Source organism: Pinus tabuliformis, chromosome 5_1 (genome assembly GCF_031772625.1).
Source record: "Pinus tabuliformis cultivar Carrire ecotype Pingquan chromosome 5_1, CPIR1, whole genome shotgun sequence".
Classification (NCBI taxonomy): domain Eukaryota; kingdom Viridiplantae; phylum Streptophyta; class Pinopsida; order Pinales; family Pinaceae; genus Pinus; species Pinus tabuliformis.
The window spans coordinates 752,194,717-752,212,246 of record NC_142305.1 but is presented as its reverse complement, the minus strand read 5'-3'; the positions used below and the strand labels follow the sequence as shown (position 1 = coordinate 752,212,246).

The following is a 17,530-nucleotide window of genomic DNA, read 5'->3' as shown; positions in this document are numbered from 1 at the left end:
TTGATAAAATCTGGTTTAGGGTTTCATGAGAGAGAATCTACCTCATAGGCACATGCATAAAAGATTGTAATACGTAATAAGCCTAGAGTAGAAGATGGTAAATAACTGAGAAACAGATGAAGGAAGCAACAAAATCAACAATTGAGAAATGTAGCAAGAGGGGAACCTATGACAAGAAAACCATTTTCTCCAAGTGATGACTATTAAAACTTTGGAAGGTTTCAAAGGAGAAATAACAATCATTTTTCCCCTTTGATGGATGAGGCTAAATGCTACATTTGCCACAACTATGGTCATATTTCAGCCAACACTAGGCACAAACTTTCCAGATCTAATCAGTAAAGTATGTAGCAATATGAGAAGAAACTACATCAAATAAAATCATCATATTTCAGGTATACAAGTTCATTTTATGGTTATTGTTTTGCTTGTAACCTATTTGAAAACATGGTGGTTGATTGCAGATCTAATGTATGGAATGGAAGTGTGAAAAGGGAAATGCTAAGATATAATGTGAACAAAAAGGGTTTGATCCTCTTGCACCATATCTTGGTCATGTGAGGTGCTAAACTTGTGAAAATTTTGGTCACATGGATAGAGACTATAACTTGTCTATTTTCTGAAGGAAAATAAGGAAAAAGGGAAAGCTTACTTAGACTAGGTCTCGAGGAAAATGAAAGGAGAAAGTGCATACCAGTAAGAAACCTACCAAGGTGTGGTAGAAGAAAGAGGAGTAGAAATTGAAGTGGGGTATTTCTCTATGCATGGTTTGAGAAGATGACCAATGGTACATAAACAATGGATATTCCCATCATATGTCAGGAGTCAAGAGAAATTTCCTATACCTCAAGAAAACAAAACACGACCACGTTATTCATGGAGACATGATACACCTACCAAGGCATTGGGAAAACATAAGGCCAATATAGGTGATGAGAAAACAAATGCAATTGATGCGTTGCTAGTTGAAGGTCTGAAGCATAACAAAATGATCAGGAGATAGATGGTTGATGGAGGCAAGGAATTGATCTTCAATTCCAAAGGTTACAACATTGAGAAATAAGGATCAAGGAGGTTTATAGTAAAAGGAATCGGGACACTGGACAATGTGTATGTGCCAAGGTAAGAGTAAGTAAATGTAAGAAATTGAAGGAATTTTCTTCCTCTTTAGATTATGAGAAAGATAAGTAAAGTCTGCAATACACTCCATTATTCTCAAATTTACTCACAAGAAAGAGTGCAAAATAGTGCATAGTTAGGTCTATGGGATCAATCAAAAGTTTGCAACAACAAGAAGTTACATGAACTCAGGGGGGAGATATGCATGAAATAGGGTATCAAGGGTAGCATATTATTTTTCATTTTTATCTTACTACATGTTTATAAAAAATATATATGTTTAAGTTTATTTTCATTGTGACAACCACCCCCTAAAAATGTGTCTACATCCTGAATTTTGGAGCCTCCTTGTGATCTTATAATGTGTCATATCAAGTTTTTCATGGTCACTTCATGATTATTGATGTTTCTCTAAGTCCTTAAGTCTTCTTTTGAGATTATAACCATGGAAATCACTTACTTACACATGTTTGGCTTTTGATGCATTCATCAATGCACCTCTTCCCAGTAAGCCTAGTAGTAAATGTCTATCCTTGAACGCAATGCACGGTCTTTGGAGACAGTGTTTGTTCATTTCCTAGATATAGTGACTAGTGGTAGTAACTATGCAACTCCTAATGATAATGACTATGAAACCCTTGGTAGTAGTGATTGCAATGTTCATAAAGACGGGGCTTACACAACCTTTGCTGAAAATTGTTGTGCAATTCAAGTTGATAGTGAGAATGTAATTCTTCAAGTTACTCATTCTCTCACCATGTTGTAGATGAATTATCATCTAGGTGGGTTTCTCAACTATCACTTTTGTGTGCTTCTACTTTTGTAAGTGTCGCTTTCACTTTCATGACTATCATTTTTTCTTTCTTTCACTTTTGTAAGTGTTTCTTTTTCTTTATTTCACTTTCACTTGTGTTTATTTCAACTTCTTAAGGTTTCGTAAGTGTTTTTTAAACTTATTCTTACTTTAACAAGTGGCTCTTTTGCCTGCTTTCATTCTTACATATGTCACTTGTGTTTTCTATGTGTTTTCATATGTTGATTTCACCTGTTTGTGCATAACCAAAGAGAACTAAGGAACACCCTCTAGAGGAAACTATAGAAAAATAACATTCATAAATTTATGTTATTTATTATTATAGCATGCATTGGACACATTCCACTACAACAAAACCAGCGATTTGCGCCAGATTTTAGTGCATTTTTTTTGTAATTGTGATGAGCAACCTGGCGCTAAATCTGGCTCTATTGTACAATTTTTAAAGCGTCCTTTTTTGCACCTGATTTTGCATCCCTTTTCACGCTAGATTTTGCATCATTTTTTACACCAAACTATGCATCATTTTTTGCGTCAAATTTTGAACCAAGATTTGCATCTTATTTTATGACAGGTTTTGCTTCTAGTTTTGTGTCATTTTTTGCATCTATTTTTCATTCTCTTTTGCTTCCTATTTTGTGTCATTCTTTGCTTCCATTTTTGAACCATCATTTACATCAAGTTTACACTGTATTTTGAATCCAATTTAACGTCTTTTTATGCATCCATTTTGTGTCAGTTTTTGCATCTAGTCTTACGCCAGGTTTTGTATCTAGTCTTACACTAGTTTTTGCTTCTATTTTTGCACCAGCTTTGGTGCCTATCTTTGCACCATGTGTTGAATTTGATTTAGCACCAAATTTTGCATCCATTTTTGCGCCCATTTTTGCATCTTTTTTTGGACCATTTTTTACATCCACATTTACGTTTGATTTGTCTCCATTTTTCCCATCTCATTTTGCACCATATTTTGCGTCATTTGTTTCATCCAATTTTGCATCATTTTTAACACCATCTCTTGCATCTAATGTTACATCATTTTGAGCATCGAAATTTGCATTTATATTTGCATCTTATGTTGAGTCATGTGTTGTGTCCACCTTTGCATCTTATTTTGTGTCTAATGGTACATTCAATTTAGAGCCATTTTTTACGTCTACTTTTGTATTTGTTTTTGCACCAAGTTTTGCATCCAATTTTAAGCTATTTTATGCCCCTTTTTGCACCATTTTTTTGTGTCTACTTGTGTCCAATGTTGCACCATTATTTACACCAACTTTTTCATCCAATTTTGCATTTTTTTGGTGTCTAGTTTTACATCGTTTTCACCATCCAAATTTGCATCTTTCTTTGCCTCATTTTGTGTCCACATTTGCATATAATTTTGTGTCTGAGTTCGAGCCTAAATTTGCATGTGATTAGGAATCATTTTTTACATCCAATATGGCATCCTTGGTTTCACCTTTTTTCAGCCCCATTTTGCATCTTGTTTTATGTCTTTTCTTACATCTTTTTTTTTTCCTTTTTTGCACCCAAGTTTGCATCCCAAATTTACACCATTATTTGCATCATCATTTGGCATATTAATTTGTAACGTTTTTTGTTTCTCTTTAACGCTCAACTTTTCATCTTATTTTACATCTAGTTGTTGTCTTTTTTTGCATCTAATTTGGTGCCCATTTATGTGTCCTTGTTTTTGCCCAATTTGATATCCTTTTGTATGCCATGTTTTGTTCCCTTCTTTGTGTCAACTATTGCACAATTTTTCACTTCTAATTTAAAACACTTTGTATGTCAATTGTTTGCATTTTGTATTAATTCCTAGTTTAACATCCAATTTTACTTTCAATTTTGCATCCATGGTTACATCCGCATTTGACTTCTTATATAGAGTATATTTTTCTTTACATATATGACCCCCTTTATAGATTCATAGTGAAATATATGATAGTTTCTAAATATCATTAAGGCAGATATCACAATTCAAAATTATTTGTAAAGAAATTTAAGAGAAATTGACAACATCCATCCAAAAAAATAACAATGTGCCATTAACAATTTTCAAAACATGTATAAAATAGCAACATAATACTAATAAAATCAGTATTATTTTTAATCAAAACAACTAAAATTCAAATATGATTAACAAATCAAAATATTTCATGAATATCGTTACGATAAATTAACAACATACATAAATCAAACTCATCGTATGATTACAAAATCAAAATGTCTCATTGATATAGGGTAAATTCACAACACCCATCTAAACATAACAATGTCATTCTACACAATAATTTCTTCATAAAAAACAATGCATGTGCATGCCTAGCTACCACCACCAAGATCATCCTCATGATCATCTTGACCATCCTCATTACTCTGATCCACATCATCACCAACACCGCAACTATCATCATCATCTCCTCCTTCACCACCATCATCCTCATCCTCATCCTCATCATCTCCTGATATATGTTGAACATAATTTGGATCATCGTCTTGGCAATCATTACCTATAGCACTCTGACAAAAAAAATCAATATTACATGTTAGTATTAATTACATAACACAACGCATGTTTTTGTTATACAATGTTAACCATAAAATGAGGTAAGATATAATATCTAATAGTACTAAAAAATAAAATGAAAATATGGTTTAAAAGTATATTGGAAATCCAACTAAGATTACATACCATAGAGTCCATCCAAACAACAAATTCAACCCATCTCTTTTGCTGCAGCACCTCCTTTTCCAAATGATTTGGAGGTCTTCAGGGTAAAAATATATATCCCATGGTTTATATTTGGCCTTAAAAAACAGTAGAAAAAAAAAATTTGAGAACACAGGAGCAAGATGAAAAAGGAATTGCATGTCTAAACATTTTGAAGTCTCAAAAAGCATTCATCAACATAGAGAAGACTACAACACTACTCTTCACTTCCAAGTTTTCAACTAATGGATTTAACTGACCAACAATGTTTTTTGCATGAACCATGCTCAAATGCTCAAGATGAGGTAATGAATGGATGTTATGCACCTATCTGTGAATTGCAACCACAGGCATACATGTAAGTGCAAATTTGTAAATCTCATACCCAGATTTACCCATCATCAAGCACACAACTTTTGCGGGATCCATTTTACATATCTTATGTTTAAGAAGGAATAACATCCTTGAAGAGACTCATGGCTTTTCTTAGGGAAGGATCTTTACATGCAGAATCTAGATTAACTCTGAACATTTCAATCAAACTAAGGTAAATGAAAGGCAACAATCCATCGGTCAAACCTCACAGGTTAAAAGCACCCGCTGAGTTTCACACAAATGAGAAAGCCTAAGGGAAAAGATTTGAGACATGCATGCTACATGATTTCATGTAGGATAAGTACCTAAGCTTAAGGCAAAAGATTTGAGACATGCAAATGTATGAAGTACAAGATTCAGATAAAGAGAAAGAAGCTCCTTCATGCCATATTCTCACTGACAGTGAATCTCAGATTAGGTAATTATCAAGCATGAAATCATGTTGCATGCCAAGCATGAAATCATGAAGCACACACCATGATAAGATTATCTGACTCCAACTACTGCATCAAGATGAAAAATTCAGCACTCTAGACAGTCACATAAGAATAAAAAAACATTCAAAAGATATGAATGCATATTAGCCACTATAGAGGACCAAAACATAAACTTACGCCATAGACAGTGTGGCTGAACCTTTCCCTGCTTTTGCTTCAACAACTTCAGTTCCTCCATCCTGTGTGCGCTTTGTTAAGGCTTTAATGTCCTCCTCAGATAATACAGAGTTTGGCTTTGGTGTTGCCTAAAAAAAATTATCAAAACAAAAAAATGTATGTTCCCTTTTTAACTGTATTGAAGGGTAGGTAATTATGATCTCATTTTATCTTTGATAAATTAATCTTCTAATATCCAAGAGTAAAGAACAAACTCAAGATGAGGATCCAACAAAGTCATATACATGTGAAAAAAGTGGAAGAATTGTAACACCGCATGTCCACCTACAACAGGAACATCAACTTCTGCAGACAGCATAGGATGACATCAACAACAAACATAAAACCGAGAATTGTATCTAATGTTAAAAAAAGCATGATGTTGGTAAGATCCTGCAGCATATCATGTATTGGGTCTAGCCCAGATGGTAGTGTGCAAAGACTGTTATCCTTCCCACCCGGGTTCAATTCCCTCAAGTGACATCTTGAGCTGACTATATTTCTGATGGCCTTGAGCCCTATGATACCATCCTTGAAATGAGGAGAAGTGCCTGGCATGTTTGCCCAGGATGCATATTTCATGATTAAATTATAAAAAATAAAAATTTTTACAGAATACTAAATATTTGAGAGTAGCTAAGCATAACAAGCCAGAATTTTAAATACCTTCAACAGGAACCCCTGCTTTTGAAGCATAGAACGTCTTTGCACGGACAACATCAAGAGTAGTAACACCAAAGAGTTTCTTTTCATTATAGGTCCCTGCCTTCTTAAAAACCTCAGCAGCTATTGGTACAGTAGAATTTACAGGATTGCTGATCATATTTACAATTGCCTGCCATGGATATCAAGTCCTCAGCAATGCCATAAAAACCAATTCTAGATGATTTCTTGAATCCAAATATACCATTCCTGATAGAAGGAAAACATTATCCAGTACACTCTCCCCCCTCTCCATATCTCTATCTATATAATATGTAACAATATACTATACATATTGTACACACACACCAGTACATGAACAAAACAAATAATTGTGAAACATACTTCTTTATCTATTAACTTGCCACACTAATGGTAGTACATACTGATTGTATGTAATATATAATGTTATAGAGGATACCTCGTGATCAGTGGATTTGTGCACAGTTAAATAGAAGACCAAGGATATTTTTTATATTGATATTCATATGCCAATTTTCTCAAAAGTCCAAAAGCTAAGTTACTAACTACAAGAGGAGAAACAAGAATAACAGGGCTTTAACAGTGGCTGCAAACTTATAAGAGCGACTTATAAGAGCGTTTGATCTGGACTTACTAGAAAAGAGGAGACTTCTTATAAATTTCAGCAAAATCTATCTCAAGGCACTCCTCAGCAACTCTAAAGCTGATTTCTAGCATCCATGTTGCAGGGTTACATTTATCAGTAATCTTTGTCACACCTTCAATAGCCTGTCCAGGACATTTCAAGTTGCTAGATTCAATGAGACTTGAATAAATTGTAAGATGCCTTAATAACATATGCTGCATTAGCAAACATTAATCATATACCTGGAAGTACTCTATGACATGGATTGAATGGCAACCTAGTGGACCGCCATATATAATTTGACCACCTTGTTTCATCAACAGCAGCTGCAAAAAAAGAAAGAATGCTATTGTAGTTGGGATTGTTTGGGAAAGTAAGCATCATTAAATATTTGCAAGGTTTTGTTCAATAAGCATTGCTTTACACACATGATTATCAGGTTTTACCTAGGTGTCCAAATGCATTGCCCTTCAGAGTGGGCAGTGAAAATTGTTTTAAATATTGATATTGGTGGGCTTCTAAAAGATCTTCCTTTCTAGAAATTTACAGAACCATCTACTTCTTCCTACAATCCATCTTATAACCTTTTCAAAACTAGCCATTTTGCTGAAGACCTTTGATATTAAATATTTTACTCCATGGCCTTGGATTTGAAATTTAAATATAGCTCTCCGAACTCTAGATACATCACTACCAATTGGCCCCCTATGATTATTGTCAGTGGTTTGGATTTCTAGTGAAAAATATTTTTCCTTCCATGACATGTGGTCTCATGCATGCTTTCATATTTTTTTTGTGGGTGTCTGATCACAATTTCAGATTTGGCTATATTAACAACCTGTAAGGAGTTAGAGATGTATCTTACCTCATCAAATCCTTCAAAAATATCTATACTTGGCTTATGGATAGTACATACTACAATTCGGCCTGTGTCCACTGTATTCCTAACTGTATGCATCGCGATAGTTGCAGCTCTGGCATCCAGACCAGATGTTGGCTCATCCATGAATATGATTGAAGGATTTGCAACAAGTTCTACAGCAATGGTTAGTCTCTTCCATTACTCAGTTGATAGACCAGTCACACCAGGAAGACCCACCAATGTGTCTCTCAAGCTATCAAGCTCTACAAGCTCCAGCACTTCATCCACAAACATCTGTTAAATAGAACAATCTCAATCTTAGGAAACCCAATATTAAGAATGAAAGAAAGAAACTATATTAAAGTCCACAGGTGGTTCATAAGCGGCTCTCCAGTAAATAATTATTGAATAAAAACAATCAATTGAATCTAAAGGGAAATTCCAGTCCTTTACTATACATCTGTAACAATTTTTATGTGTATTCAATTTTTATGTGTATTTTGTCATATATTTTTCATACCAGCATTTTGAACCATACATTACAATGAATCAAAATAGTTGAATTTTATCATTACTATGAGAAAAAGCAGTGATGAAAGAACAAGGCTGGAAAGCGCTGTGGGCTGGCAATGGCAAGACCTAAGGGTCTAGATTCATCCTCTCCTCTCCTCACCAAGTCTATATAATGAAGCCACTCCAGAGAGAGATAATTACATGCTGCTGAAAAATCTTAGAGAGAGCTTTCTTTCTGTCCCTTAGGAATGACTTCATTATATAGACTTGGTGAGGAGAGGAGAGGAGGATGATTCCAGACACTTTGTCCTAGTGAATTCAAAGTTTAGTACGAGTTCCCAAGCGATTAGATGAGGTAATTGAAAATTCAAACCTCTTCAAAGTGATCCCCTAAAAAATGAACAAATCTAAAAGCTTGACCAGGTCATTGCTGCTGAAGGGCATTAGGCAATCATTGCTCCTTGCAGTAAGGACAAGGGCGATGCATTGCTCCTTGTTAGTGTACAGGGAGCAATGAACCTGCTAATATTTGCTTTTAAGGGAAGAAAAGTGGTGCTTCAGCAAAGTGACATCGTGGGACCCATTTTAAAACAAATGAACCATATTAAATTTAATCCAAAAGAAAATCGAAAAATCTAACCTTAGATTGCATCTTCAGAAGCTTACCTTGCATCATTTGTCAGTCGTTGCTCTCGTGGAGAGAGCTTGCAGTTGAGATGTTAAGTAAACCTTCCCTGCTGTTGTAGCTGATTTGGAGATGATTTCACAGGGGAAACCATTTCTGTCTGAAAATGACATATACATACTTGTATAGTTATCAGCAGAACCCCAAGATCCAATTTATAATTTTAGCGTATGACCCTGGAAATTATGCTCTACTGCGGTGTAACCTGAGGATCAAACTTGCAAAGCTCAATGCCTGTTAAATGACATTACAGGTGTCATGATGAAAGGTTCCAGATATTTTATCCTTAAAATGTAAAACTATCTTTAAATGTTTTCTGTTTTAAATGCCTTAAGAGGACCGAATCTGCAGAAATAAATATTATAGTTCTCCTCTCTTGAACAACCCACAATCTAAAGAAAAGCATTGTTCTTGTTTTAGCAATTGACAGAGTGCATTCAAAGCAATCTTGGATTTCAACTGTTCTCTTCTCCCATCTGAATTCTTGTTGGTGATTTCTAGATCAACATTTCCTAGCAAGCAATTTAATCTGGGTTGAACTTCAGTGGTGAAATTCTAATTCGTTGATTGGATATTTAAGCGTCATTTTCCATTTTGATTCCCTAGAAGGAGGCCTTGTCATCTATATCTGTACCTTTCTTCAGACTGTTATTAACTTTATCTAGCATGCAGGGCATTGGCATTGTGTTTTGGCATTTTCAGGCAACAGTTGTAAGCAACATGATGGGAAAGGCACACCTTCTGTCTGCATTCCTTGACTACAAGATTTGGACAAGTGATTAGACCCCTTTGGGCTCATTAAGAGGATCCATAAAAGAATCTGCAACTGTATCAAAGGTAGTTGCATCCATGACCAGACTTGCAGACCTTTGAGAGATCTACAAACTTTTGAGAGGGGTGCCAGTCTCTTAGGGATATATATTAATAATCCAACTTTTAAGGTCACAGCCAACCGAGACATCAAATTCATGTATAAGATCTTTTTGTTTGTGCGACAAGGGACCTACCTTTAAGTAGCCATTGGATCCTTTAGGCAGCCATTGTACTACTAAAATATACAAAAGCATACATAATCCACACTACTCTGGATTTTAACAGGAAGAAACACATGTTCTTAAGTTCTCACTGATCTTCTTCTAGAGCTGTACGTGGTGTCAAGTTGGCAGTCGCAGCAATCAACCGCATTTTGTACACAAGTAACCAAAAAAGAAGCCAGAGTCCCAGATAGAGAAAGTAGGTTGGCAAGAAGTCCCTGAAGCATTTTCTCAGGGAAACGGTTAATTTCCTGTTTTCTTGTTTCACACAAAATGTAATACTCAGCCGTTAACCCTTTACATGCTTAGTGACTCTTAACCAGTTTGTCTACCAATGTTTTGTACTTTCATCTTCGAAGTTCGAACTACAACATCTGGAAAATTTTACAAGCTAGGAATCAAACCCAACCCAAGACCAAAGCTGCTCTTTGACCGTGCTACGTGCCATTTTCATGAAGACACGCTTAAGAGTTCGTTGTAGGAATGTGAATTGCATATTCAAAAATACCATCTTCCCTGCAATTTGAAGGCAGAGGAAAAGGGCCAACTTTTATAAAATAATATTAAAGAAGGGACTCAAGACACCAAACTTGATCATTGACAACCACTCTTTCAATAAAAGGACCATGGCATAAAACCATAAAGTTCAAAAAAGTTCTTGCTTTACTAAACTTTATTAATCCCTTTTGCATGATGAATCGTTTCTGCTCTTAAGACATTACATAGTTTACACTACCCCGTAGCAACAATAACATGTTGCACAAGCTAGTAGCCATGGAGCTTCAAAGCCTACGATGGAGACTCTTTTTCGACAGCCAGGGTCAACACTTGGTCTAAAGACGATCTCCCGTACATAGTCAGGGATGCTTACTCAAAGCATTTAAATAAGAAGCCATCTCTTACAGTTCTAGCTGTATTGTGTCTATTTCCCTCTTACATAGACAGCCTGAACCTTTCTAGTTGTATTGTGTCTATGACTATTTCCCTCTTTCTTAGAGGCTGTAAAGCTCAGCTCATTGGATTTCGAGTAAAATTGACAAAAGCCAAAACACTATGTTATTTGGATAAACTGGAAATATGCATTTGGGATTTCTGAAGCTAAACTGGAAATATGTATTTGGGATTTCTGAAGCTGCACACTGAGTCCAGTATCCATATTAAATCATAAATGTACCAAATGCATGGATTTGATTCAATACACGCTTGGTGGGAGCAGGGGGCGTGGGGCAGTGGACACAACTCAGGTTGTAGAATACACCTCCATTTTGTTCTTGGAACTATCAAGGGATTCGGGAACCTACTTAGCTTAATGGGTATTTTCTTTTCAAATCAAAGAGGTTTTAACTACTTCAGTAGGATTCCTTTGGTTCATAGGTCTAACACATGGAATTCAGGCATGTAAAATCAGCCAGGAATCACACCATCATTAAACACAATACCATAACCAAACTCAGGCAAACAAAATTAACTTGGTATGAAGGAGAAGAAAGAGGAACCAGGATGAGTATTACCAACAGTTGAAAATATACAAAAGCATACATAATCCACACTACTCTGGATTTTAACCGGAAGAAACACATGTTCTTAAGCTCTCACTGATCTTCTTCTAGAGCTGTACGTGGTGTCAAGTTGGCAGTCGCAGCAATCAAACACATTTTGTACACAAGTCACCAAAAAAGAAGCCAGAGTCCTGGATAGAGAAAGTAGGTTGGCAAGCAGTCCCTGAAGCATTTTCTCAGGGAAACAGTTAATTTCCTGTTTTCTTGTTCCACACAAAATATAATACTCAGCCGTTAACCCTTTACATGCTTAATGACTCTTAAGCAGCTTGTCTACCAATGTTTTGTACTTTCATCTTCGAAGTTCGAACTACAACATCTGGAAAATTTTACAAGCTAGGAATCAAACCCAACCCAAGACCAAAGCTGCTCTTTGACCGTGCTACGTGCCATTTTCATGAAGACACGCTTAAGAGTTCGCTGTAGGAATGTGAATTGCATATTCAAAAATACCATCTTCCCAACTTTCAGGTGATGACTCTGATATGCAAAATGATGAAGAAGCTATTGTCTCTAGAGGGAGCTTCAAGAATGGATACAACATTGGAAATACTCCAAACCAAATTTATTGTAAAAATCCAAAGCATGTTTCGATGGATTTGACAAAAACTTCTCATGTGGTTGGATAATATAACCCAAATTCTTTCATAAGAAATGATAATAATGTTATAGTGCATTCATGGTCAACACAATATCCAGCTCCTATTTCAAGGACTCTACCCACTCATGTAGGTAAATCTTCCTCATTGCAAAGGATTCAAACAGCGAGTGTCATATTGTCTGCACTCGATAAGCCTATGCAGACATTATCTGTCACAGATTCTGGTCAACATGGAATGCCTTCTAATGAAACAAATGCAGGACAAACTTCATATTTTTGGGTGCAACCTAGCGATATTCAAGGTTTAAAAAGACAACTTGTCCACATTCTCAATATATATAGAGGAAGTATGCTTCTTGTACATGCTCCATCTGAATATCAAAAGGTCTTTGGTAGACCTCTATATTTATTGGAGTATGGTTCTTATAATCTAGTTAATTTGATAGAAAAGATGCATGATGTCTTCACCACATCATTGAAAGAAAAGGAAACAATAAGTTTGTGTCTTTAAGAGAGTTATCAAACAAGTTCATACAAGGTAATATAAAAATGAACTCTTCTACCAATGATTCAAGAGATGTGCTTAGGAAGAAAGAACATATTGGAAAGTTAGAGAAGGGAAAAGTTTAAAGGAGTCCAAGAATTCACAGATTTAGGTGCTTGTAATGACCTATGTGATGACTTTGATGCATATGGCATAGAAGTGAAAATGGCTTCACATTGAGATGGAGGTTCAGATGATGGAAGTTGAAGTGAACAAGATGACGAAGATGGGGATGGAGAGATGATCCTCCAAGGAGATTTGAATGTTGATGAATATGCAGCAGAAGCAAGCCTAGAAATATTCAAACGAGAACTGCATGGGATTTTGGTAAGCCATTCCTGTGCAATTCTGCTGCCAAATTTTTCAACACTAGACTAACAAAGATACACCGAAGATCTTGATTACAATGTATTTGGTGTTTAATAACTTGAAGCACTAATTCAAAAATTTATAGATGTTGCAATTGTGATGGAGGAACGCGACATTAAAAGGAAATTCATTGTTGCTGACGGTGGTTCTAAAGTTTATTAAAATTAACAATCCACCGATGTTGCAGTCACCATTCTTTGTCTAGATGTAAGTATCAAATCTTAATGTCTCAGGATAGATGATTTCAAACTATTTAGAGCATTGTCAAAATACATTTTTTAAAGAGTTAACTAAGCAAGTAATTGACATCTTGATTCTCAACAGCATTTTGAAGTTCTTGGCTTCTCAAGAGTTTGAAGCTGTTTCTAAAAAGAAAATGCTAGAGTTATGGAACAAAGCTCTAAATGATATTGAGAATTACAGGTTTGTAATTTATCTATAGCGACATATAAATATGCAGAGTAGAGGTTATGGTTTGCATTTTGGAAGATGTAATTTATATATGGTATTGAGGAATTCTTATTACAAATATATAAGATGAAATGAGAGCTTTTATATTGTGAGAAAGTTGAAGGCTGACATAATGATTTTGTTTTTTAGTCTCTTGTGATGTGATTCTAGCAACATGACTTGTTTGATTACTGATCAATTTTATTTCATGACTTGTTATTAACTAATGCAGGATGTACAGGACATGTGACCCCATAAAGATGATATTTCCCATTTTCTGAACAGATTATATAAACGTATTTGAAAGGAACAGAATTTCCTGATTTCCAAATAAACCTGGACTTTGACCTTCTGAGGATATATTTGGGGATTTTCTGTTTCAGGTCTCCGCAACATGGTTTCGGTTTCCTCTCAGTGCATAGGTCCACATTAGTATTGTTCTAGTAGTGGGCATGTGTTCATGAGACAAAATTGTCTGGGGTCAGCTTGTTTAAATGCATCTTTTGGGCAATGGCATTTTTGAATGTGCAAGATGCGTAAAAGTTATATTGCAAAATAGATATGGCTCGTCTTTCAAGCTTGATGAAGTTCCTTAAGAAAATGCAAATAATACTATCCCATGTGTTACTGGTCACTGAATAAGTACTGGTTAATAAAGTCGGAGGATATTTCTAAATTGGGATATTGAAAATTGCCCTATTCCTGGGGAAGTCCATCCAGAGGATGTAGCAGGTAATATTAGGATGGCTCTTGGGTTGCATCCAATGGTTACAGGTGTTGTCACTATGCTCTCAGCATTATGGAGATTTTAATAAGTTTCCTCCAAGACTGAGAGAAGGCTGTCAAAAGACTGGAGTCAACCTCATTGACCTTCCCAATGGAAGGAAAGATGCAGCATATAAATCGATTTTAGTGTATATGTTTTCATTTTCTCTTGATAATCATCTTCCCTCTACCATTTTATTGATTTCATGAGATGTTTATTTTTCTCTTGCTTTGCACAAACTAGGGAAATGGGGGTATACAATTGTTCTTGCATTTCCAGATGGAGTGGGTGTCTCTTCTTCACTACACAATGATGGTCGATTTGTGTGGGATTAACCATGTTTGGCTTGAGGTGAAGGTCTTGTTCCAGCAAAATCCTTGTCTCTAGCACCCGATTTCACTTTTTATCATGTTGGTTGTCTTTCAGGTGATGACTCTGTTATGCAAAATGATGAAGAATCTGACCATGGACAATATCGGAAACGTAAAATCAAAGAACTAATAACAGGTAAAACACTAACAAAAAGTAGATCCTACCAAGTGGGTCGTCGTATGATCGATCCCAATGGAGATCCCTTGAAACTAAAATCAAAACATCTCTATCGTTCGCAGAGAGAACAGATCCAGCATACAGATAACGAAAAAAACGCGGTAGGAAAAGAGGAACCCACCTCAGCACGGCTGTTGATGTGGCTGACATCTGCAGCCACACCTGGAGTGCCAGCGATATCATAGAGAGCCAACTTTGACACCAGAGGATTGAGTTTCATCAGAAGAGCCAATGGCTGCCCGATACCCCCAGCAGCTCCCAACACAACAACCTTGTGTGGCGGACTTCCACCACTCGAATAAAACCTTCTCGGCATAACATTAGTTTTGAAAGAAGAAGATGATGCATTCTTCAGTGCAGATCCCACCAATCGTCGCATTGCAGAACTCATTTTTGCCGCTGGTAACACTGAAAGAATGCAAGCTGAAGGCAGATGAAGAAGAAGGGGGAGATTCCAGAGGTTAAAGGCCGAATAAATGGAGATGTGTGGATACGACTTTGTTAAAAGGGATTTTAAAGCCTCACGGTACTATGCAGGGCTTTGGTTTAATCTATTTTATTGCGAAATTCTTAGTTATTGACAATCAGACAGCTCGTGATAGAAATCCCTCTTTTGGGGGGACGAGGTTCGGGAATGGAACATCATGTGATCGAAATTTTCAGTTGGTCAAATGTTAATTAAGTTATTATAAAATAGAGATATTTTTTATTTTATTTTTTTAAATAAATTTAATAATATTAGGAGATTTTTATCAAACTCTGGTTAGGGGTCAGACTAGTTTACAATGTATTTAAACATTGCAAATCTCGGTGTGTTTAAAAGGAAAGTGTTTTTTTTTTTCAGGGGTGTTAGTTATTTATGGAATATGTCATATTGTGGATATTTTGATTGATATTGGACCATTTTAGTTGTTTGTTATGTATGTCGAATAGTCCAATCCCAAGGAATCCTCGAAAGTGGTGAATCTTTGCATAGAATCTTTAAAAGTGGTGAATATGATGTTAGGGTGTTTTTTAAAAGGGAGAGATAATTGAGATAGCTATATATTTTAAAAGAATATTTTTTTAGGGGTTATAAGAGTGCAAAGGACCATTTTCCATTCTAGGGAAAGGGAAAGGTTTATATTTAGGGATTAGGATAGTTTTTAATTTTTATTTCAAAGTAATAAGATCATTGAGGAAAGATATTATAAAAATATAATTGTTGATGGAGATTTATAATGATAATTAAATCTTTTTATAAAGGTATAAGGTAGGGTTAAAGAATGTTGTTATAAATAGTTTACAGGATAAATAAAGAGATAGAATTGTTTGAAAGAATGGAGTTATTTCATGCGCTTAGCGCAGTAAATAACAAGGTAGTTGGGTTAATGTAGCAAGTAAGTTAGATAAACGAGTATTTTAAAATAAAATCTGGTAAGTAAGGGTATTAATCCCATAAGAGTTCAGCCTTGAGCTAATAATGACATATTTTTGTAAGATTAGAGGATTTAGATTATATTACTGCGAGAAAAAACGTGATTATAACATAGATGGATTGGTTTGGTCTATCGTTAGGGAGGTCAAAGCAATAACACATAAACAAAATTTTCATATTGCTCGCATTCTTTCTGACCTGAGAGTCTGGGAATTTAAACCAAAAAAAAGGATATACATAGACAAAATTACATAAACTAAGAGACCAAAATACATTCTGAAACAAGTAGAAGAATAGAGACGGTATAGAGAGAGTTATCATTTTTCCTAGAGTTGCACTTGAGTTGTCATTCTACAGGGTGTTAAGTATGAGCTCGAGGGTGAGAGTCATCTCCTGTGGTTGATGGAGACTGGGTAGTAGATAGAATTTGGTTGAGGTTGTCATCCATGTCATTCAGCATGTTCTCCATGTTGTTCATTCTATCCAGGAGTTCTAACATCAAATAAGGAGCTCTTGTTAGGTGTCAACCCTGTCATTAAGTACCCGGCCCATGAGTGTCTCAGTATGCCATTACAGGTTAATATTCTTAAGCAGAGGCCCTCGCCCTGGTGGAGTTTCTGTTATCATGAATATAATCTTGTGTTTCTCGCTCCACGTGATGATTTGGCACGTATCTTCTAGCCTAGCGAACTTGCCCTTTGATGTAAGCGATAGCTCACTACATGACCTCAAGAACGAGACGTTGATAATGGTCCACGATGGCTCTGGTGGAATCCTGAGCATGGGAGGCATGCAGGGAGGGAGGAGTAGGAGAGGGGAGTTGACTCGATCTGCCCCTATGTTCTGCCTCTGTGGAGATGGTGGTGCAACATCGAACCATGACTGAGTGAGAGGTAGGGGTGGCAGAAAGTCGATTGAAAGGAGGAACAAGTCGATGGTGGGTAAAAATAAACTAGATAGAGGTTAACCTTTCTAACTGAAAGTGGGTGGGGGGGGGGGGGGGGTTAAAATTGTGAGGAGGCTCAGGTGAGGAAACCTGCAACAAAAATAAAGCCAAGCATGGGGACAGAGAGACAAGATCCGAAATTCCAAATCGGAGCAAGAAGAGAGGTTGTGGAAAAGAACCAATCTTGAAGTGAGTTGCAAGGGGAGTAAAGGAGAAGACCAAACTTCATTGATAGAGATCCTTGTAAAG

At 36.1% G+C, this 17,530-nt stretch overlaps 2 long non-coding RNA genes and 1 pseudogene across 3 annotated transcripts; all 3 read right to left on the bottom strand.

The window, feature by feature from the left end:
* Positions 1-4,064: 4,064 nt before the first annotated feature.
* On the bottom strand, positions 4,065-5,781 carry LOC149167132 (uncharacterized). 2 transcript variants are annotated; one of them, XR_016260535.1, is made up of 3 exons: positions 5,639-5,712; positions 4,632-4,747; positions 4,065-4,459 (listed from the first exon to the last, which is right to left on the bottom strand). It is a non-coding gene; the product is annotated as an uncharacterized LOC149167132 (long non-coding RNA). The 2 variants fall into 2 exon arrangements; XR_016260534.1 differs by lacking the exon at positions 4,632-4,747 and having other exon boundaries at positions 4,065-4,449; positions 5,639-5,781.
* A 568-nt stretch (positions 5,782-6,349) lies between these two features.
* On the bottom strand, positions 6,350-7,700 carry LOC149167131 (uncharacterized). The gene is made up of 3 exons (XR_016260533.1): positions 7,229-7,700; positions 6,996-7,129; positions 6,350-6,512 (listed from the first exon to the last, which is right to left on the bottom strand). It is a non-coding gene; the product is annotated as an uncharacterized LOC149167131 (long non-coding RNA).
* A 346-nt stretch (positions 7,701-8,046) lies between these two features.
* On the bottom strand, positions 8,047-15,309 carry LOC149167130 (malate dehydrogenase, mitochondrial pseudogene; annotated as a pseudogene).
* Positions 15,310-17,530: the final 2,221 nt, after the last annotated feature.